Source organism: Nicotiana tabacum, chromosome 4 (genome assembly GCF_000715075.1).
Source record: "Nicotiana tabacum cultivar K326 chromosome 4, ASM71507v2, whole genome shotgun sequence".
NCBI lineage: Eukaryota > Viridiplantae > Streptophyta > Magnoliopsida > Solanales > Solanaceae > Nicotiana > Nicotiana tabacum.
Window position 1 is genome coordinate 40,365,617 of NC_134083.1, and position 23,755 is coordinate 40,389,371.

Below are 23,755 nucleotides of genomic sequence, written 5' to 3' on the forward strand. Positions count from 1 at the left end.
CTTGCACGCAAAATTTGGTGTCAATCCAGGTAGTCTAAGTACGTTTCAGCGCATTTTGAGTGAATAGAAGAACTTGAAGTTCATAAGTTTGATTCAATTGGTTTTGGGGTGTGATTCTTAATTTTAATGTTGTTTCGGGCGTTCCGAGAGTTCGAGCGAGTCCGCTATATGATTCTAAACTGGTTGGTATATTCGGGCGGGGCCCCGAGTATCAATCGAACGAGGCTCGGACCAAGTTGGGAGCTTGGAACAACAGCTGAAGCTCCCAGATCTGTCATAATCGCACCTGCGCTTGGCCAGCCAAAGGTGCAGGCTTGCAGGTGCGAGTCACGAGCCGCAGAAGCGAGAAATGGAGGGCAGCCCAAAATCTGCAGATGCGGAAGATTGGGCGCACCTGCGTGAGCGCATGTGCGAGATCCACGGTCGCAGGTGCGTCTAAGCTAGCAGAAGCGACCCTCCTTGTCCGCAGATGCAGAGCCCAGCCAGGTGAGGGAAAGGCGAGGCATTTATTGCAGGTGCGGGACCACAGATGCGGCCCAAAGCACCGCAGGTACGAAAGTCGTTGGGCAGTGAGGGTTCATTTAATACGGGACTTAGGCCATTTTTATCATATTTTCATCCACTCTTGGGGGATTTGAGAGCTTTCAAGGAGGGGATTTCGACCTAGCTTTATGAGGTAAGTAATTTCTACTTAATTTTAGTTTAATACATAGATTATGGGTAGATTTTAACATAAAAATTGGTAGAAATTATGGGTTTAGATGAAAAACCTAGTGTTTAATAAAAAATGAGATTTTACCACGAAAATGGTTATGGAACTTAGTGAAAATCATATATTTATGTTTCTAAGGTTATGGGTAACAACTTTCTTCGAAAGTTTCCGGAATCTGGGCACGTGGGCTCGGGGGTAAAATTTTAGAATCTTGCATTTAGGTTTGAGTAACCTCTTTAATAGTTGGAATACGAACTCTTGAGTACGTATTGATTAATTTGTATATTGTTTGATTAGTTTGGATTGATTCGGCACCGACTTGAGGGTGTGGGCGCATTCTTAAATCGGGAAGTAGACTTTGAGACGAGGTAAGTCTCTTTTCTAACCTTGTAAGAGGGAATTAATCCCATAGGTAAACTTAAATCAATATGTACTTCTAATTTTGGGGGGATACACAGACACGATGTGGCGAGAGTCCGTGCGTCGCTACTATTCATGCTTATGTCCGGATAGATCTAGGTTTACACCATGATTTGTTGATACCGTTGCTTGTTTATGCTTACTAGTTGTTGGAATAAAGTGAAAGTTGAAGGTCCCAATATTTAAAGCCCCAAGTTGAATTTCATATTTTTTTTAAAGGAATTGAGGAATACTATGATAAATTGAGAAATTATATGTTCAACCGCTTTGCAAATATATTCCGCGAGCGGGATAAGCTTCTACTACTCTCATGGGAGCGGGCCGTTTGCCTCGGCAAGATATATTGATATATTATATGGTTCGGGCCATTCGACCCTTGACAGTGCACAATATATTATTATGTATATTTGGATCGGGCCATACGTGCTCGGCATAACTCTTGCGTAGTGATACCGAAATCCCTTTTTATATTTGATAATGCTTCACGGACTTGAAAGGTGAAAGGAATAGATGAGAGAAATGGTTTGATTCTTACTTGAAAGAAGGATTTTCTTACTTACTTTTTGTTTTGAGCGCTATTATTATTGTATATTACCTGCTTTATTAGAACTTTACATTATTATGTTTTTGGCCCTTAATAAGTGTCGAAGTCGACCCCTCGTTATTACTTCTTCGAGGTTAGACTAGATACTTACTGGGTACACATTGTTTACGTACTCACGCCACACTTCTGCACTTAATGTGCAGGATCTGAGGCAGGTGCATCTGGTTACCAGTCCGGCGCACACGCTTGACTTCTAGCTCGAGACTACACAGTGAGCTGCCCTTCCGAGTCGTTCAGCAGTAACCAGAGTCTCTCTTTTGGATTTATATTTCTGTCTATTTCCTTGAGACAATAGACTAGTATTCTTTTGTATATTATGCTAGTAGCCCACACACTTGTGAAACCAGGTCTTGGCACACACTAGTAGACTTATGATTTTGGATTTATTGTTATGACTTCGATTTGCACTCAGTTGCTTTTGTTTAATTACTTTACAGCAGTAAATTTCTAAAACTTTTATAAATGCGGAAAGTTATTCACTTTGCAAACATATTAAAAGTGGAAACCACTAGATCTATCAGTTTTGGCTTGCCTAACCACGGTGTTGGCGCCATCACAGCCTATGAGGAAATTGGATGAGCACCAGAGGCCAGGAGGCCTACTCCAACAAATGACCATACCTAAGTGGAAGTGGGAGTGCATCACTATGGACTTCGTAGTTGGGTTTCCGCAGACTTCGCGGAAGTTTGATGCAGTTTGGGTCATTGTAGACAGATTGACCAAGTCGGCACACTTCATTCCTGTGACGACTACATATACTTCGGAGAGATTGGCCCAGATTTACATCCAGGAGATTGTTTGGCTGCATGATGTGCATGTTTCCATCATTTCAGACAGAGGTCCTTAGTTTACTTCACATTTCCGGAGAGCAGTACAGAGTGAATTGGGGAACCGTGTAGATCTCAGCACAACATTTGATCCACAGACCGACGGGCAGTCGGAGCGGACAGTTAAGATATTGGAGGACATGCTCAGAGCAAGTGTGATTGACCTTGGAGGACAGTGGGATCAGTTCTTGCCCTTGGCCAAGTTTGCTTATAACAACAGTTACCAGTCTAGCATCGAGATGGCTCCGTTCGAGGCTTTATATGGTCGGCGATGTCGTTCTCCCATTGGGTGGTTTGAGCCCGGCGAGGCTAGGTTGTATGGTACTGATTTGGTAAAGGATGCCTTGGAAAAGGTAAAGTTGATTCAGAAGCGACTCCATACAGCACAGTCCCGATAGAAGAGTTACGCGGATCGAAAGGCACGCGACTTATCATTCATGGTGGGCGAGAAGGTCCTCTTGAAAGTCTCACCGATGAAGGGGATCATGAGGTTTGGGAAGAAGGGAAAGTTGAGCCCAAGGTTTATAGGCCCATTTGAGGTGTTGAGGCGAGTTGGGGAGGTTGCTTATGAGCTTGCTTTGCCTCCCAGTCTATCGGGAGTTCATCCGATTTTCAACGTGTCTATGCTCCGGAGGTATCATACCGACTTGTCACATGTGTTAGACTTCAGCACGATTCAGTTAGATGAGAGTCTAGGTTATGAAGATGAGCCAATTGCCATTGTTGATAGGCAGGATCGCCAGTTGAGAACCAAGAGGATTTCCGCGGTGAGGGTCCAGTGGAGGACCAACCAGTCGAGGAGGCGACTTAGGAGTCTGAGGAAGACATGCAGAGTAGATATCCTCGCTTGTTCAGCACTCCAGGTATGATTCTAGACCCGTTCAAGGATGAATATTTGTTTAAGAAGTGGAGAATGTAACGACTCGACCGATCGTTTTGCTTTCTAGAACCCCCGTTCCCCTAAATAAGACTCCCCGAATATGCTTTTACCGTTTTATGACTTGCGGGGGTGGTTAGTTTGAGATTTGGAAGGGTTCGGGTTGAAATCGGAACAATTGGTTTCTTAAGTTGGCCTTAAAAGGCTAAGTTTGAATTCGGTAAATGTTTTGAGTAAACGACCTCGGAATCGGGATTTAACGGTTCCAATAGGTTCGTATGATGATTTCGGACTTGGGCGTATGCTCGGTTCGGGTTTTGGATGACCCGGGAGCGTTTCGGCGCCTAATATCAAAAGTTGATTCTTGAAGAATTTTGAAGTTCTTTAAATTTGGTTTGGAGCGGGTTTTGGTGTTATCGAGGTCCAAACGGAATTCAGAGACCTGGAATAGTTCCGTAATGTCTTCTAAGACTTGCACACAAAATTTGATGTAAATTCGGGTAGTATAAGTATGTTTCGGCGCATTTTGAGTGAATAGAAGAACTTGAAGTTCATAAGTTTGATTCAATTGGTTTTGGGGTGCGATTCTTAGTTTTAATGTTGTTTCGGGCATTCCGAGAGTTCAAGCGAGTCCGCTATATGATTCTAAACTGGTTGGTATGTTCGGGCGGGGCCCCGAGTGTCAATCGGACGAGGCTCAGACCAAGTTGGGAGCTTGGAGCAATAGCTGAAGCTCCCAGATCTGTCATAATCGCACCTGCGCTTGGCCAACCGAAGGTGCGGGCTCGCAGGTGCGAGTCATGAGCCACAGAAGCGAGAAATGGAGGGCGGCCCAAAATTTGCAGATGCAGAAGATTGGGCGCACCTGCGTGAGCGCAGGTGCGAGATACATGGTTGCAGGTGCATCTAGGCTAGCAGAAGCGGCCCTCCTTGTCCGCAGATGCAGAGCCCGGCCAGGTGAGGGAAAGGCGCACCTGCGAGGCATTTATCGCAGGTGCGGGACCACAGATGCGGCCTAAAGCACCGCAAGTGCGAAAGTCATTGGGCAGTGAGGGTTCATTTAATACGGGACTTAGGCCATTTTTATCATATTTTCATCCACTCTTGGGGGATTTGAGAGCTTTCAAGGAGGGGATTTCAACCTAGCTTTGTGAGGTAAGTAATTTCTACTTAATTTTAGTTTAATACATAGATTATGGATAGATTTTAACATGAAAATTGGTAGAAATTATGGGTTTAGATGAAAAACCTAGTGTTTAATAAAAAAATGAGATTTTACCACGAAAATGGTTATGGAACTTAGTGAAAATCATATATTTATGTTTCTAAGGTTATGGGTAACAACTTTCTTCGAAAATTTCCGCAATCCGGGCACGTGGGCCCGGGGGTAAAATTTTAAAATCTTGCATTTAGGGTTGGGTAACCTCTTTAATAGTTAGAATACGAACTCTTGAGTACGTATTGATTAGTTTGTATATTATTTGATTAGTTTGGATTGATTCGGCACCGACTTGAGGGTGTGGGCGCATTCTTGAATCGGGAAGTAGACTTTGAGACGAGGTAAGTCTCTTTTCTAACCTTGTAAGAGGGCATTAACCCCATAGGTGAACTTAAATCAATATGTACCTCTAATTGTGGGGGGATACACACACACGATGTGACGAGAGTCCGTGCGTCGCTACTATTCATGCTTATGTCCGGATAGATCTAGGTTTACACCATGATTTGTTGATACCGTTGCTTGTTTATGCTTACTAGTTGTTAAAGCCCCAAGTTGAATTTCTTATTTTTTTTAAAGGAATTTAGGAATACTACGATAAATTGAGAAATTATATGTTCAACCGCTTTGCAAATATATTCCGCGAGCGGGGTAAACTTCTACTACTCTCATGGGAGCAGGCCGTTTGCCTCGGCAAGATATATTGATATATTATATGGTTCGGGCCGTTCGACCCTTGGCAGTGCACAATATATTATTATGTATATTTGGATCGGGCCATACGTGCTCGGCATAACTCTTGCGTAGTGATACCGAAATCCCTTTTTATATTTAATAATGCTTCACGGACTTGAAAGGTGAAAGGAATAGATGAGAGAAATGGTTTGATTCTTACTTGAAAGAAGGATTTTCTTACTTACTTTTTGTTTTGAGCGTTATTATTATTGTATATTACCTGCTTTATTAGAACTTTACTTATTATGTTTTTGGCCCTTAGTAAGCGTCGAAGTCGACCCCTCGTTACTACTTCTTCGAGGTTATACTAGATACTTACTGGGTACACATTATTTACGTACTCACGCCACACTTCTGCACTTGATGTGCAGGATATGAGGCAGGTGCATCTGGTTACCAGTCCGGCGCACACGCTTGACTTCTAGCTCGAGACTACACGGTGAGCTGCCCTTCCGAGCCATTCAGCAGTAGCCGGAGTCTCTCTTTTGGATTTATATTTCTTTCTATTTCCTTGAGACAATAGACTAGTATTCTTTTGTATATTATGCTAGTAGCCCACACACCTGTGACACCAGGTCTTGGCACACACTAGTAGACTTATGATTTTGGATTTATTGTTATGACTTCGATTTGCACTCAGTTGCTTTTGTTTAATTACTTTACAACAGTAAATTTCTAAAACTTTTATAAATGCGGAAAGTTATTTACTTTGCAAACATATTAAAAGTGGAAACCACTAGATCTATCAGTTTTGGCTTGCCTAACCACGGTGTTGGCGCCATCACGGCCTATGAGGAAATTGGGTCGTGACATGTACAAGGTCAATCTAGCCCAGGGAACTCCATCCCAAATATGAATATATAAGGCAACTCCATGCCTATGGAACTCGATCCATAATATAAATAGATAAGACAACTCCATGCCTAGGGAACTCCATTCCTAATATAAATAAATAAGGCAACTCCATGCCTAGGGAACTCAATTCCTAATATAAAGAAACTGCGCTCACTGTGGGGGGTGCAGACTCCGGAGGGGCTCCTTCAACCCAAGTGCCATAATAAGCTAGATCCAGGCATAAATAAATAAAATATGCTGCGGCGTGCAACCCGATCCTATAAATATAACTCAAAATTTCCAGTTGATCGGGCTCTCAATGACATGAAAATCAACCCGACATGATGATATGATGTATCAATGAATGAAAATAGAGACTGAAATATGATATGCAAATGATCGATGTGACTGAGTACACAATTACAATTTAAACAAATAATTCAACAGCAACCCGACCTTGTGGGTCCCAAAATATCAGCACGTAGCCTAAACATGATCTTCAATTTGAGTCTCAGCTCAATTTCTCTAACACATGGAGGATATGTGGATAATGACATTTATTTAATTATGCAACTCCACAGAATCAATTAAGTCACAATTTCTACGGTGCATGCCCGCACGCCTGTCACCTAGCGTGTGCGTCACCTCCAAACAGTTGATAAAACACAAAATCCAGGGGTTCTGAGATTCACACCCTCAGAACCAAGTTTAGAAATGTTACTTACCTCAAACCATGAAATTCTTTATTCCAATATGCCCTTGCCTCGCGAATCAGCCTCCGAACGCCTCGAATCTAGTCACAATTAATTCGATTCAGTCAATATAAATTATAGGAATTAATTCCATATGAAAATACTAATTTTCCAATAAAATATGAAATTCTATTCAAAACTCGCCAGTGGGGCCCACATCTCGGAACGCGACAAAAATTACAAAATATGAACACCCATTCAACCACAAGTCCAACCATACCAATTTTACCGAATTCTGACAACAACTCGACCTTCAAATCCTCAAATCTTATTTTCAAATCCCTAGGCCCAAATTCTTGAATTTCACCTCAAAAACACGTAATCTAGTCGAAATACTCAATTATAATTCAATATTATTGACTAGAAATGATCACAAATTACTTACCTTAAGTTTTCCCGTGAATTCTCGCTCAAAAGCGCCTCAACTCGTGTTGGAAATGTTTAAAAATGACAAAAATGTTGGAACACTCTGTTTTTGTAATCTGTCCAGTGCTTTCGCACCTGCAGACACTTAACCGCATCTACGGTTCCGTTTTTGCGGAAAATCCACCTCATATGCGGTTCCTTCCAAGGCTGGCCTTCCTCGGCTTCTGCGATTGCCTTCCCGCTTCTGCGGACTCGCTTCTGCGAGAAGCAGTCCGCTTTTGCAGTCACACGCGCATCTGCGATCAACAAGCCGCTTATGCGGCTTCGCAGATGCGGCGAAGGTTCTGCACCTTCGCAAACTGCCTTGCCCCTTCCCATTTCGCTTCTGCGAGCCCAAACTCGCTTCTGCGACCAAGGCATCGCAGAAGCGATCACACCAGCCGCTGCCCAGCTTCAACATTCCTTAAGTCCAAAAATCAATCCATTAACCATCCAAAACTCACCCGAGGCCCCCGGGTCCTCAACCAAATATACCAATAAGTTGCAAAACATCATACGAACTTAGTCGAGACCTCAAATCACATCAAACAATGCTAAAAACATGAATCATACCCCAATTCAAGCTTAATGTAACTAAGAAATTCCAACTTCTACATTTGATGCCGAAACCTATCAAATCAAGCCCGATTAACCTCAAATTTTCTACACAAGTGATAAATGACATAACGGACCTATGAAAATTTTTAGAACTGGATTCAGACCCCGATATCAAAAAGTCAACTCCCCGGTTAAACTTCCAAACTTAAACTTCCTATTTTCGCCATTTCAAGCCTAATTTAACTACAAACTTCCAAATAATTTTTCCGGACATATTCCTAAGTCCAAAACCACCATACTGAACTATTGAAATCTTCAAAATTCTATTCTGGGATAGTTAACAGATAAGTCAACATCCGGTCAACCTTTTCAAGTTAAGTTTTTCATCCTTGAGACTAAATGTCTCAATTCATTCCGAAACCTCACCGGACCCGAACCAATTACCCCGACAAGTCACATAACAACTGTAGAGCACAAATTGAGTGGTAAATGGGAGAATGGGGCTGTAATACTCAAAACGACCGTCCGGGTCGTTACGTTCTCCCTCTCTTAAACAAATGTACGTCGTCGAACGGGTTTAGAATCATACCTGGAGTCTCAAATAGGTGTGCATATTTGCTCCGCATCTCCCGATCAGTCTCCCAAGTAGCTTCTCGGACTGGCTGGCCTCTCCACTGTACTTTCACTGAAGCTAAGTTCTTTGATCTCAACTTTCGTACATGCCGGTCCAAAATGGCTACCGGCTCTACATCATAAGTCAAATTACCATCCAACTGCATTGTACTGAAATCCAAAACATGAGACGGATCTCCGACATACTTTCGGAGCATAGATACATGAAAAACTGGATGAACACCCGACAGACTAGGCGGCAATGCAAGTTCATAAGCCACCTCTCCAATCTTCTAAAGTATCTAAAAAGGCCCATTATACCTCGGACTCAACTTTCCCTTCTTCCTGAACCTCATAAGACCCTTCATAGGCGAAACTCAGAGTAGTACCTTCTCTCTTACCATGTAAGCAACATCACGAACCTTCCGGTCGGCATAGCTCTTTTGTCTAGACTGCGCCGTGTGAAGTCATTCCTGAATCAATTTAACCTTTTCCAAAGCATCCTGAACTAAATCTGTACCCAATATCTTAGCCTCACCCGGCTCAAACCAAACCACCTGATACCGACACCATTTCCTATATAAAGCCTCATATGGAGCCATCCGAATGCTCGATTGGTAGCCATTATTGTAAACAAACTCTGAAAGTGGCAGAAACTGATCCCAAGAACCCCCAAATTCTATAACACAAGCGCGTAACATATCTTCCAATATCTAAATAGTGCGCTTTGACTGTCCGTCCGTCTGAGGGTGAAATGCTGTACTCAAATGAACCTGTGTACCTAATTCTCGCTGCACTACTCTACAAAACTGTGATGTAAACTGCGTGCCCTGATCTGAATTGATGGACACTGGCATGCCGTGAAGGTGAACAATTTCGCGGATATAAATCTCAACTAACTGCTCCGAAGAATAAGTAGTACCATATGGAATAAAATGCGTGGACTTGGTCAACCGATCCACAATCACCCAAATAACATCAAACTTCCTCAAAGTCCATGGGAGTCCAACTACGAAGTCCATGGTAATACGCTCCCATTTTCATTTAGGAATTTCAAGTTTCTAAAGCAATCTGCCCGGTCTCTGATGCTCGTACTTCACCTGTTGACAATTTAAACACCGAGCTACAAGCCCCACTATATCTTTCTTCATTCTTATCCACCAATAGTGCAACCTCAAGTTCTGGTACATCTTAGCGGCACCCGGATGAATGAAATACCGCGAACTATGGGCTTTTTCAAGAATTAATTCACGCAGCCCATCTATATTTGGCACACAAATACAACCCTGCATTCTCAACATCCCATCATCTCTAATAGTAACATCTTTGGCGTTACCATGCTGAACTACAAATGGAGATCATCATACTGACACTCTTTGATGCAGTCATATAAGGAAGACCGAGAAACCACACAAGCTAGAACCCGACCGGGCTCCGAAATATCTAATCTCATGAACTGGTTGGCCAAGGCCTGATCATAAACTGCAAGAGGCCTCTCACCAACAAGGATGAATGTAAGTCTACCCATACTCATCGCCTTTCTACTCAAAGCATCGGCCACCACAATGGCCTTCCCGGGATGATCCAGAATAATAATATCATAGTCCTTTAGAAGCTTCAACCATCTCTGCTGTCTCCTAGCTACGTGAGTACACCAGGATATAATCAATAAATACTATGATGAATGAATCAAGATATAGTTGGAATATACTGTTCATCAAGTGCATAAATGCTGTTGGGGCGTTGGTTAGCCCAAAAGACATCACGAGAAATTCATAGTGACCATAACGGGGCCTGAATGCCATCTTTAGAATATCCAAATCTCGAATTTTCAACTGGTGATACCCAGATCTCAAATTAATTTTGGAGAACACCCTCGCTCCCTGAAGCTGGTAAAAAATATCATCTATACGCGGCAAATGATACTTGTTCTTGATTGTAACTTTGTTCAATTGCTTGTAGTCGATATACATCCGCATAGTATCGTCTTTCTTTTTCACAAATAGAACTGGTGCACCCCAAGGCGACACACTAGGCCTAATAAACCCCTTATCAAGAAGTTTCTGAAGTTGTTCTTTCAATGCTTTCAATTCAGCTGGTGCCATACGATACGGAGGAATAGAAATGGACTGAGTGACCGACACCAAGTCAATACCGAAATCAATATCCATGTCAGGTGGCATACCTAGCAGGTCACCAGGAAATACATCAAAAAAATCTCGCACTACCGGTATAGAACCAATAGTTGGAGTGTCTGTATCAAAATCTCTCACTAAGGCCAAATATGACAAACACCCCTTCCCAACCATACGCTAGGCCTTCAACTAAGAAATTACCATACTGGGAACATAATCTAGAGAACCTCTCCGCTCGACCTTCGGCAGTCTCGGTATCGCCAACGTCATAGTTTTTGCATGACAGTCCAGAATAGCATGACATAGAGACAACCAATCCATACCCAAGATTACGATGAAACCAACCATACTAAGCAATAAGAGATCCACTCTAGTCTCAAATCCCCCAATAGTTACTACACACGACCGATACACATAATCTACAATAATAGTATCGCCCACCTGCATAGATACACGAATAGGTAAAACTAAGGACTCACGGGGCATATCCAAATAACGAACAAAATGTGATGAAACATACGAATATATGGAACAAGGGTCAAATAATATACCTTTGATTACTATATCTGAAGCAATGACATCTGGCCTGGCAGGAATAGCATAGAATCGGGCCTGACCGCCACCTGATTGACCTCCCTCTCTAGGGAGACCCATGGTTGCCTGAGCCCCACCCCGAGCTGGCTGGGTGGGTGGAATAAACTGGTGCGGGAGCCGCAACCTGACTCCTCTGCTGAGCTGGACCTCCCGAAAGGCAGGGATAATTCCTTTTCAAATGACCCAAATCTCCACACTCAAAATAACCCTTCTCGAACAATGACGGCAAGTACTGAGGTGGCCCTCGAGAACCAGAATAACTACCAGAAGAACCTAGTATAGATAAACCCTGAACTGATGGTGCACGAGATGAACTTTAGGCTATAAGTGCACTAAGAGAAGACTGACTATGTCGAGCACTGTATGGCTAGCTGATGCACCATGATGAGCTGAAAGAGCCATTTGAGTGGGGCTATAAGGACGACCCCTGCTGTGATAGGGCTGTCATCCAGAAGGAACACCGCTGGAATTACTCGGACCACTAGACCTCTTGTCCTCCCTTTCCTCACGTTCATGAGTACAGACCATCTCTAGTCGTCGAGCACTGTCAACCACCTCATCAAATTTAGCACCTGCTACATTCCCCAGAGTCATAACAAAACAGAACTGATGGTTGAGGCCATTAATGAACCTCTTGATCTTCTCCCTCTCCGTGGAAACCAATCAAACTGCATGACGAGCCAATTTTTCAAACCGCATCTCATACTGAGTCACGGATAAGTCCTCATGACATAAATACTCGAACTGCCTGCGTAGTTCCTCTCTGCGGGTCTGTGGCACAATCTTCTCCAGAAATAATACGGAGAACTCATGCCATGATAGTGGTGCTGCACCCACAGGTCTACTCCTCTTATAAGTCTTCCACTATCTGAAGGCTGCTCCAGTCAGTTGAAAAGTAGTAAATGAGACCCCACTGGTCTCTAGAATACCCGATGTATGAAGCATCCGCTGACATCTGTCCAAGAAATCCTGAGCATCCTCTGACTCAGTTCCACTGAATGTTGGAGGATGGAGTCTCCCAAACCTCTCTAATCTTTTCTACTCCTCGTCATTCATAATAGGACCCACTTGGGCCTGAGCAGCTCAACTGGCTGGACTGGTAGTGCCTCCGGTATGTGAAGTCCCTGCACTACCTGCTCTGGAGTACGGGCGATAGGGGTGTGAGTACCTCCTCTGACCTAAGAAGTTGATGGTACGGCCTGAGCCAAAACCACCTAAGCAAGGCCAGTGCAAACAGTTAATATCTGTGCTAAAGCCTCCTAAAGGCCTAGAATCACAATAGGCACATCTGGTGCCTAAGCTAGTCTCGTCGGTTCGACTATATCTGGAACCTGCTCTTGAGCTGGAGCAACTGATGGTTCTACAGGTTCTGCTCCAACTCCTGTACGAGCTATACCTCGACCTCTACCATAGTCCCGGCCTTTACCACAGCCCCGGCCTCTCGCGATCCTAACTGGTGGCATTAGTGGCTGTCCGTCCGATCCGGGAGTACGTGTCCTCACCATCTGTGAGAGAATAGAATAACAAAAATTCAGTTTCCGGAATCAAAAATTTCGCACGACAGAATACAAGAAAGTGAAATTTTTCCTAAGGGTTCAGCAACCCCTCGAAGATAAGTACAGACGTCTCCTCACCGATCGGCAAGACTCTACTAAACCTGCTCATGACTCGTGAGATCTATGTAACCTATGCTCTGATACCAACTTGTCATAATCCAAAATCCGCATGTCGTGATGACCCCTATCTCAATACTGGGCAAGCCGACAACCTCAATAAAGCACAATTTCTTTTAAGTTTGAAAATATAATATTTAAATTTAATAGAAAATCCCATAATTTTTGATACAAATATACTCCCAAAACATTAAATGCAGTAGGGTTGAAAGAATCATTAATGCATAACTTTAATGATACTGGAAATTCAAGTGCAATGGCTGCAAATTACGATTTGACACCTACCAATATCCTCCATGATCTTGTTTCTCATGATATAGACACATTGAGAGCACTTGATAATCCGAGGCATGACCAAGGAGTTTTAGTTCTTGGATTAAATCCTACTGAACTCTTTGGTATTGATATGAGGCTTGATTTTTATGAAGAAGGAGAAAAGGAAGAATTCCCGGATGCATGCCTTAAAAATGTAGCTAAGAAGGGAGATCTTTCACCAAGACATATGAGAAGTGGATCAATCAAAAACAAGAAGACGACTCACGAGCGGCAACATAGTTGGGATGAAAAAGTAACAGAAGAGGTTATCATTAGGAAACCTCCAATGAGAACTGCAAAGTAAAAGGCAATTGTCCCTACGACCTCCACAAGGTCCAATAGATCAAAAAAAAAATGATAAAGTTTGAAGAATTTTTAAAGACAGTTGAAGAAAAAGCCAATGAGCTACAAATTGAAGAGTACACAACATTGAGGAAAGAGGGGCAAAACTCAAATTTTTACCTTGTTTTATGTTATCACTTTTTGAGTATCATCATTTGTAATATCATCACAGAGTATGTTATAAACGCTGTGATGATCATACAGTACTTAGTTCTTTCCAGTTCATATTTTCTTCATGCTTGCTAGTAGATGAGGTTTTTTATGCCTCAATAGGATTTGTAAGGTAAGGTCTAGCCAGTATGTGTGTGCTATATTCCTATGCCTTTGGGAATGTGTCCGACCGACTATGAGATTATATGCCCTCATGAGATTTTTGCCGGCAGCTACACCATGATCCTCTACATGAGGCTGCCATTAAGGCAATGGAGGCACATAAGAGTGATTATATAGCCAAGGCATAGAGGCAACACACTGTAGCTTTTTTCCCCCTTACTTGTACTATTCCTATATGGTTTCTTTTTTCTTTAAAAAAACAATCAGGAAAAAACAATATACTCCCAAAATCCGGTGTCACCGGGTACATGAGCATCTAAATAATAACAAAGTCTGAATAATAAAAATACTTTCTAAAAATATAGAACAATACAATAACTGAAAGGAAAGAGAGTCAAGGTCTGCGGGCGCCAAGAAGCTACCTTGATAGTCTCCAATAGATGAAACTCTGAAATCTAGTAGCTGCCGTAGCCGAAAGTACCTGGATCTGTACACGAGGTGCAGGATGTAGTATGAGTACAAACAATTCAATAAGTAACAAGACTAACCTTTAGGCTGAAAGTAGTGACGAACTCAACAGGTATAGTCTAGCATAGAAATAACAGTACAGAAATGTAGGCATGCTTTCAAGTTCAACAGTTAAACTCAGTCCAGGTAAAATGGATATATTCTGCATGATATGGGGAATATGATATCTCTATATCTACATGTCAAGATATATGTTGTATGTGATTTACCACAATGGAAACCTCATGTACTCACACTCTCAGAATACTCAATCACTCAGTACTGTATATGGCCAATCCAGCCTAGGGCTCTCTCTCTCTATATATATATATATATATATATATATATATATATATATATATATATATATATATATATATATATATATCAGCAGACAATCAGTCACTCAGTATTATACAAGGCCAATCTAGCCTAGGGAAACTCCGTCCCAATATAAATAAATAAGTGTAACGACCCGACTTGTCATTTTGAACATTTACGCTCCTTTAAACTATTTTAAGTCTTGAATAGCTTCGTATAGTGTATTATGACTTGTGTGAATCATCGGTTTTGGTTTGCAGGTTATTCGAAATTGATTTGGAAGAATGATTCTCAACTAGGAAGCTTTAAGTTGGAAGAGTTGACCAAGTTTGACTTTTGTGAATTTGACCTCGGAACGGAGTTTTGATGATTCCAATAGCTCCTTATGGTAATTTTGGACTTAGGAGCATGTTCGAAAAATTATTTGGAAGTCCGTAGTTAAATTAAGTTTGAAATGGCTAAAATAGAAATTTAAGTTTGGAAGTTTGACCAGGGAGTTGAGTTTTTGATATCAGGGTCGGAATTCAGTTCTGAAAATTTTTATAGGTCCGTTATGTCATTTATGGCTTGTGTGCAAAATTTGAGGTCATTCAGACTTGATTTGATAGGTTTCAACATCAAATGTAGAAGTTGGAATTTCTTAGTTTCATTAAGCTTGCATTAGGGTATGATTCGTGGTTTTAGCGTTGTTTGATGTGATTTGAGGTTTTGACTAAGTTCATATCGTGTTTGAAGACTTTTTGGTATGATTGAATGGGGTCCCAGGGGGCTCGGGGTGTGTTTTGGATCACTAGTTGAGAAACTAGTTAAGTTAAGAATTTGGAGTTTGATCATGGTCAATATCGGGTCAAGATGACCTCTCTTCGATGTTTTGAGTGCGCGAGAAGGTTTGTAGCATGTTTTATGATTGAAACTCATATATGGTTTGTGTCCGGGAGATTTCGAATAAGTTTTGGATGCTAAAACGAAAATTCTTTTGTTATTGATTTTTTGGTGTAAAATAATTACGAAAATGTCATTTTTTATCCCTTAAATTTCCAGACTTCATTTAAATCTTCAAAACATCATATCTCCCTCATTTTAAGGCCAAATATGGTGATTCAAAAGCCTAACTTGACTAAAGTTTCACAAGGAATCCACTGGAACATCAAAAGAGAGTTTCGGGATTGTTTGGCACACGAAACGAGGCAGAACAAATTGGCAAAAACTATTTAATTTCGAGGGTTCCATTTTTGACGAATTGGAGCTCGGGAAGAGGCCATTTTCGAGAAATTTCAAGGAAAAGAATGAGGTAAGTGTTCTTAACTCAAAATTGGTCAAATTACCCGAATCCATGGCTATTTTTAACATTTAATTGGTGAATTAAGTTGGAAAATTTAGAAAATCCTCTTTGTTTAATTTGAGGATTTGGGGGTCGAGTTGATGTCGGAATTTGGTAAAATTGATATGGTTGGACTCATGGTTGAATGTGCATTCATATTTTGTAACCTTTGTCAGGTTCCGAGATGTGGGCCTTACTAGCGATTTTTGAGTGTAATTTTGATTTTTTGTTTTTGGGAAAATTAGTATTTTGATAAGTAATTAATTCCTATAATTTGTGTTGAATGAATCGAATTAATTGTGACTAGATTTGAGCTGTTCAGAAGTTGATACGTGCAGAATGGAATTTCTGGAGCATTGTTTAGCTTGCTCGACATTGGATTCAGTTTGTTCGAGGTAAGTAACATCTCTAATCTTGGAGCGGAGGGTATGAACCCTGATTATACGTATTATGTGAATTGTTAGGAGGTGACACACATGCTAGGTGACGGGCGTGTGGGCGTGCATTCTGGGCTAGTTTCATGACATTGTGAGCCCGAGAGACTGGAGAGATTGATGACTGAGTAAGGCTGAGGGCCTGATTGTGAGGATAATCATGGGATCAGGCTGCACGCCGCAGCATGCCATATTGGATTTATATACTTCATTATTGCACGTGAGTTGTCCGTGCAAATCCTAATATTAATACTATAGCATGTGAGTTGTACGTGCATCGCGTGAATTATCCGTGCGGATCCAGATATTGATACTGTAGCACGTGAGTTGTCTGTGCGGATCCAGATATTGATACTATAGCATGTGAGTTATCCGTGCAACACGTGAGTTATCCGTACGGGTTATAGTGCTTGGGCTGAAGGAGCCCCTAAAGAGTCTGTACACCACTAGTGAGCACATTTGCTAGTAATTGCTATGTTTGGGCTGGATCTACCCTGTTCAGTACTAGTGACTGTCTGTGTCGAGTGATTGAGCCTGACGAGTGGAAAGTGTGAGATAATGTGATTGAGTACTCTGAGAGTGTGAGTGCATGAGTTCATCACTGAGATACATTGCATTTGACATGCGTACTTGAGATACATGCATAGAGATGCATTTCTTTCTACTACTCCGATTTTGGTGACATTCATGATTTCACCTGCATATTGACATGTAACCACAGATAAGTATTTTTTCTCATACCATTTGAAAATGAAACATATTCCTGTTGAAGGCTTTGAGAAAAATCACAGATTTAAGATTTACTCATATTTTCGGTGATTTCGGCAAAAGATTTGAGATTTACTGTTATAATTGAAAAGAAAATGTTTATTTTCCGGAATTGTATATGAGCTGAGCATTTTATTGTTGAGTTATTACTGGTGTTACTTTCATTATATTGTTATGAAATTTTGCTGGTTATTGGTGTTGTACGCTAACCTTTATTTCAGCTCGTCACTACTTTCAACCTAAGGTTAGGTTTGTTACTTATTGAGTACATGATGCCGGTTGTACTCATACTATACTTCTACATCTTGTGTGCAGATTTTTAATGCTGATGTTGCTGTGTACGGTGAGAACTAGATCTGAAGATGTACCTGCGTTCCAGTCATCGATGCCTCTTGTTCATGGTAGCTCCAGAATTATTAATCTATTTATATATATTTCAAACAGATGATGTATTTTTATTTCACATCAGCTTTGTAAATTCTAATCTTAGAAGCTCATGATTTGTACTACCAGTCCTTGGGGAATGTATTAGAGTCAAATATTATTTGAACCGGATATTATAAATTAGCTTACCTAACGGATTAGGTTAGGTGCCATCACGGCTAGTTAGATTTTGGGTCATGACAAGTTGGTATCAGAGCGCTAGGTTCATAGGTTCTACAAGTCATGAGCAAGTGTCTAGTAGAGTCTTGCGGATCGGTATGATGACGTCCATACCAATCTTCAAGAGGCTACATGGCATTTAGGATAATTTGTCATCTTTCTTTCCTTATCGTGCGTAATTGATTCAGCTTGAAACATAACTCTTTGAATTCCTTCCACGCATTCATGTGCGCATGTGAGCGCTCGGTATCAGATGTGCATCACCGGCTTATGATTCCATGAACGATGTTCAAGATATGTATTCTATGTTTTTGTGATGGTCCCGTATGGATGACTTGAGGCCATGTTTAGACCGCAACTTAGGCTCGGTAGCTTCATTTTTGTGAACTTGTACATTTGGACTCATACGTCCGGTAGTGCCCCAATGAGTGGAATTTGTGGCTCGATGAGCGGTGAAATGATCATATGATGAGTATGATGTGACTGCGGAATGTGTCCAGATGGTTTGAATATGACGGGATGAGTTTGTGGGGATGTAAAAAGGACCATTGAGTGCTTCATTTCTATCTTGATGTGATGTATAGTCTCGAGTTATGAGTGTGGTGAAAGATTTTTCATGTTGTTTAATTGTGGAACGAAGTAGATTTTTCATGTCTTGTGGTGAGTTCATACCCAGAAAGATTAAGTGATTTCGCAGTAATTGTGACTGCGAAAGTGTAACGACTCGACCGGTCATTTTGAGAGTTGTAGCCCCATTCCCCCATTTACTGCTCAATTTATGCTTTACAATTGTTATGTGACTTGCCGGGGTGATAAGTTTGGGTCCGGTGAGGTTTTAGGAATAAATTGGAACACTTAGTTTCAAGGTTTAAAGTTTAAGTTGAAATAGTGACTCGATGTCGACTTATGTGTAAACGACCCCTGAATAGAATTTTGATGATTCCAATAGCTTCGTATGGTGATTGTAGACTTAGGTCTAAGTAAATTCTGGGTCACTGGTGAGGCAGTGGTCACAGGTGCGAAGTAAATTCTGCACCTGCGTGACCACAAATGCGGACGAGGGCACAGAAGCGGAGGCAGTGCTGGCCTGGGCAGACCGCATAAGCAGTTGTTTTCTCGCACCTGCGAGACCGCAGAAGCGATTCAATTTCCGCAGGTGCGAAAGCACTGACCAGATTACAAAATAGAGGGGTTCCGACATTTTTGTCATTTTAGACATTTTCAACACGGTTTGGGGCAATTTTTCAGAGAGAATTCACGAGAAAACTTGAGGTAAGTCACTTATGATCATTGTTAGTCAATAATATTGAAGTATCATTGAGCATTTCGACTAGATTACTTGTTTTGAGCTGAAATTTGAGGATTTGGGCATAAGAATTCGAAAATAAGATTGATGATTTGAAGGTCGAGTTGATGTCAGAATTTAGTAATTTTGGTATGGTTGGACTCGTGGTTGAATGAGCGTTCATATTTTGTAACTTTTATCGGGTTCCGAGACGTGGGCTCCACGGGCGATGTTTGGGTTATATTTAAGATTTTGTTGGAAATTTTGTATTTTCATATGGAATAAATTCCAATAATTTGTATTGATTGGATTGAATTAATTGTAACTAGATACGAGGCTTTCAGAGGCCAATTCATGAGGCAAAGGCATAGCGGAGTAAAGAATTATCCGGTTCGAGGTAAGTGGCTTGTCTAACCTTGTGTGGGGAAAATTCCCCTTAGGATTGGTATTGATATGGTAATTGTGATGTGTGAAAAGTCATGTATGCGAGTTGACGAGTGTTTACACGGGCTAAATGTGGAAACCTCTGATTTTAAATTGTGTAGATCTCTGTTACACATTAATTAAATTATTTTATCCAGTTATATTCATTATCATTAATATATTTTCGTATTTTAAATTTGCCTGACATTTTTCCTGCTAATTGCTTTACCTATTTAGTTGAAACTTTGTTTTTTTTATTCTGTTCTCAATATTTGAAAGTTGAATTTCTTAATTGAATTTTTATTAATATGAAGTATTTGACATTTTAATTTTGGTATTGAGGCAATGTGCTAAAAATTGTGAAATATTATTTTGTTGAGTTATTCATTCCCGAATATTTTGTGAGATTTTTATACTCATTGTGATTGAGCCCTAAGCTCCTTATTATAGAAAATATTATTGTTGTTGATTTATTTTGGCAAGTTGAAATATTTGGGTACTTGAGGTGCAAATTGTGATATATTGTGATATTGATATGCATGCGGTGGTATAAGGTCTAGGTGTTGAAACGCATGCAGTGAGATAAGGGTGACTTGATACGCGTGGCTAGTAGGGGAACTACTAGAAACCATGCGGTGTGATAAGGGTGGCTAAAACGCAGGATGCTATTTCGGGAAAAATATTTTCTTTAAAATTAAATGTGAAGGCTCTCGCGGTGGTATAAGAAAATGAGATATTGTGAATTTATTTATGATTTGGGACTACGAAGCGGTACCTCGGGAATGCCCTTGTTGATATTTCTTTAAGGCTGCATTTGCCTTTGGTTATTTTGATGTTTTCCTTAAAGTTGTAAATTTCTATTTTCCTTCTGCGAGGTGTTATTTGCCCTTATTCTGTGTAGTTAAATTGTGACATACTACTTGATTTATCCCCATTGTCATTTTTATTAATATATTGTTAAACGTTTCTCCATGTCTTTTATTATTCCAATAAGGCCTGATTTGCTCTCGTCACTACTCTACCGAGGTTAGGCTTGGCACTTACTGGGTACCGCTGTGGTGTACTCATACTACGCTTCTGCACACCGTTTTGTGCAAATCCAGGTACTTCCTATCAGACTAGGCATTTGTGAACTAGCCGTACGCGGAGGCTTCAAGGTATATCTGTCAGCGTCCGCAGACCTCAGAGTCTCCTTATATCCTTATTGTGTTTCTTTCCTTATTCTCTCTAGACTCTAATGTATAGAGACACCTAGAATAAATTCTTAGAAGCTTGTGACTTATTTCTATCAGATTTTGGGAGTTGTAACTATTTGAATCACAGTTTGATTTATTTTATATGTTAGGATTTGAGTTTCAATTTTGTATTCTGCATAATTGATAGGCTTACCTAGTCTTAGAGACTAGGTGCCATCATGACCTCCTATAGAGGGAATTTGGGGTCGTGACAAATTGGTATAAGAGCTCTAGGTTCATAGGTGTTATGAGTCCCAAGCAGGTTTAATAGAGTCTCGTGGATTGGTACGGAGACGTCTGTACTTATCTTCGGGAGGCTATGTAACTGTTAGGAAAATGTTCACTTCTTTGATTCCTTATCATGCGCATTTGTTGACTTCAAAGTTCTAAACTATTGTCTTCCTATTCTCTCAATGATGGTGAGAACATGCACAACTGGATCCGATGATCAGACACCCGCGCCGCCTGTTGGAGCCGCAAGAGGCCGGGGCCGAGGAAGACCACATGGTGTGGCCAGAGCAATCGCACGAGCTGCTGCAGAGGAACCACCAGTAGCTCCAGTTGGAGAACAGGTACCTGAGATGCCCGTTACTACTCCTACACTTCAGGAGACTCTTGCCCAATTTTTGAGCATGTTTGACACTCTAGCTCAGGCAGGGTTAATTCCACTTGCTCCTGCCACATCTCAGGCCGGGGGAAGAGCACAGACTCCTGCTGCCCGTACCACAGAGCCACGGGCCCAAATTGACCATGCTCTAGAGGTTATACTAGTGCAGCCAGTTGTCCCAGTTCGTCCCGAGGCTAGGGTAGTAGTTTCAGAGGGGGAGCAACTAAGGCTCGAAAGGTACAAGAAGTACCACCCTCCCACTTTTAGCGGTTTTGATTCAGAGGATGCTCAGGGTTTTCTTAAGAAATGTCACCGTATCCTCCGCACTATGGGTATTGTGGATTCCAGTGGGGGTTACTTTCACGACATTTCAGCTTAGAGGAGTGGCCTACTAGTGGTGGCGGGCATATGAGTTGGATAGTTCGGCTGAGGCAGCTTCACTCACTTGGACTCAATTTTCGGATATGTTCTCGAGGGAATAGTTCCTCAGAGTCTTAGAGATGCATGGCGCATAGAGTTTGAGCATCTGCACCTGGGTTCTATGACCGTGTCAGAGTATGCGATCTGATTTAGTAATTTTGCTAGGCATGCACCAGCCTTGGTTGCTGCTGTTCGAGAGCGGGTTAGTCGATTTATTGAGGGGCTCCACCCTAGTATCAGATTCAGTATGGCCCGAGAACTGGAGATGGACATCACATACCAACATGTGGTGTCAATTGGTAGGAGATTGGAGGGTATGGGGACTCAGGAGAGAGAAAAGAGGGAAGCTAAGAGACCTCGAGATTCTGGCACATATAATAGTTCTCGTGCCCCAGCTACAGCCCGTCATGGTAGAGGCTATGTGAGCCGTCCTATTCATTCAGCACTTCTAGCTTCCAGCGATATTCCAGCTACTCCCAGACCTCATGTTCCATATTTTGCACCGCCAGTGTCTACTGTACCTCATGTACGGGGTGCTTTCAGCGGGTAGTCCAGTCGATTAGGCCCGAGCCATTCCCAGTAGCCACATCCTCCGAGGGCTTATTTTGAGTATGGTGACACTCGTCATATCATGAGCGATTGCCCCAGACTTAGGAGGGGTGCACCTCCACAAAATTCTCAGGCCCCACCTATTCCACAGGGCCCTCAGGCTTCTCAGGCCATGATTAATGCACCAGTTGCCACCCCACATGCACAACCAGCTAGAGGTAGAGGTCAGGCAGGTAGAGGTCTCCCTAGAGCGGGAGGCCAGGCCAGATATTATGCCCTTCCTGCTAGGATTGAGGCCGTTGCATCCGATTTTATTATCACATGTATTATTCTGGTCTGTCATAGAGATGCATCAGTCTTATTTGATCAAGGCTCCACTTATTCTTATATGTCATCTTATTTTGCCCCGCATTTAGGCATATCCCGTGATTCCTTGAGTTCTTCTGTTTATGTATCTACACCCGTGGGGGAATCTATTATTTTTGACCGCGTGTATAGGTCGTGTTTGATTGTTATCAGTGGTTTTGAGACTAGAGCTGATTTATTATTACTCACTATAGTGGATTTCGATATTATTTTGGGCATGGACTGGTTGTCGCCCTATCACGCTATTCTTTATTGTTACGCAAAGACGGTGATGTTGGCTATGCCAGGTATACCGCGGCTAGAGTGGAGAGGTACATTAGATCATGTTTCTAGCAGGATTGTTTTATTTATTAAGGCTCAACGAGGGGTGCGATGCGTATCTAGCCTATGTGCGAGATGTTAGTGTTGATACTCCTACCGTGGAGTCAGTTCCTATAGTAAGGGATTTTCTTGATGTATTTCCAGTGGATCTTCCGGGTATGCCACCCGATAGGGATATTGACTTTGGCATTGATTTGTTACCGGGCACTCAACCCATTTCTATTCCACTATATCGTATGGCCCCAACAGAATTGAAAGAATTGAAAGAGCAATTACATGAGTTACTTGATAAGGGCTTCATTCGGCCTAGTGTATCACCTTGGGGTGCTCTTGTCTTATTTGTGAAAAAGAAAGATGATTCTATGCGGATGTGTATTGATTACCGCCAGTTGAACAAGGTTACAGTGAAGAGCAGGTATCCATTGCCACGTATTGATGACCTATTTGATCAGCTTTAGGGTGCCATACTTGCGTTCAGGCTATCATCAGTTAAAGATTCGGGAGCCAGATATCCCGAAGACTGCTTTCAGGACTCGGTATGGTCATTATGAGTTCCTTGTAATATCATTTGGGCTGACCAACGCCCCAACAACATTTATGCATTTACTGAATAGTGTATTTCAGCCATATCTTGATTCTTTCATCATTATATTTATTTACGATATTCTGGTGTATTCTGAGAGTCGAGAGGATCATGAAGAGCACTTG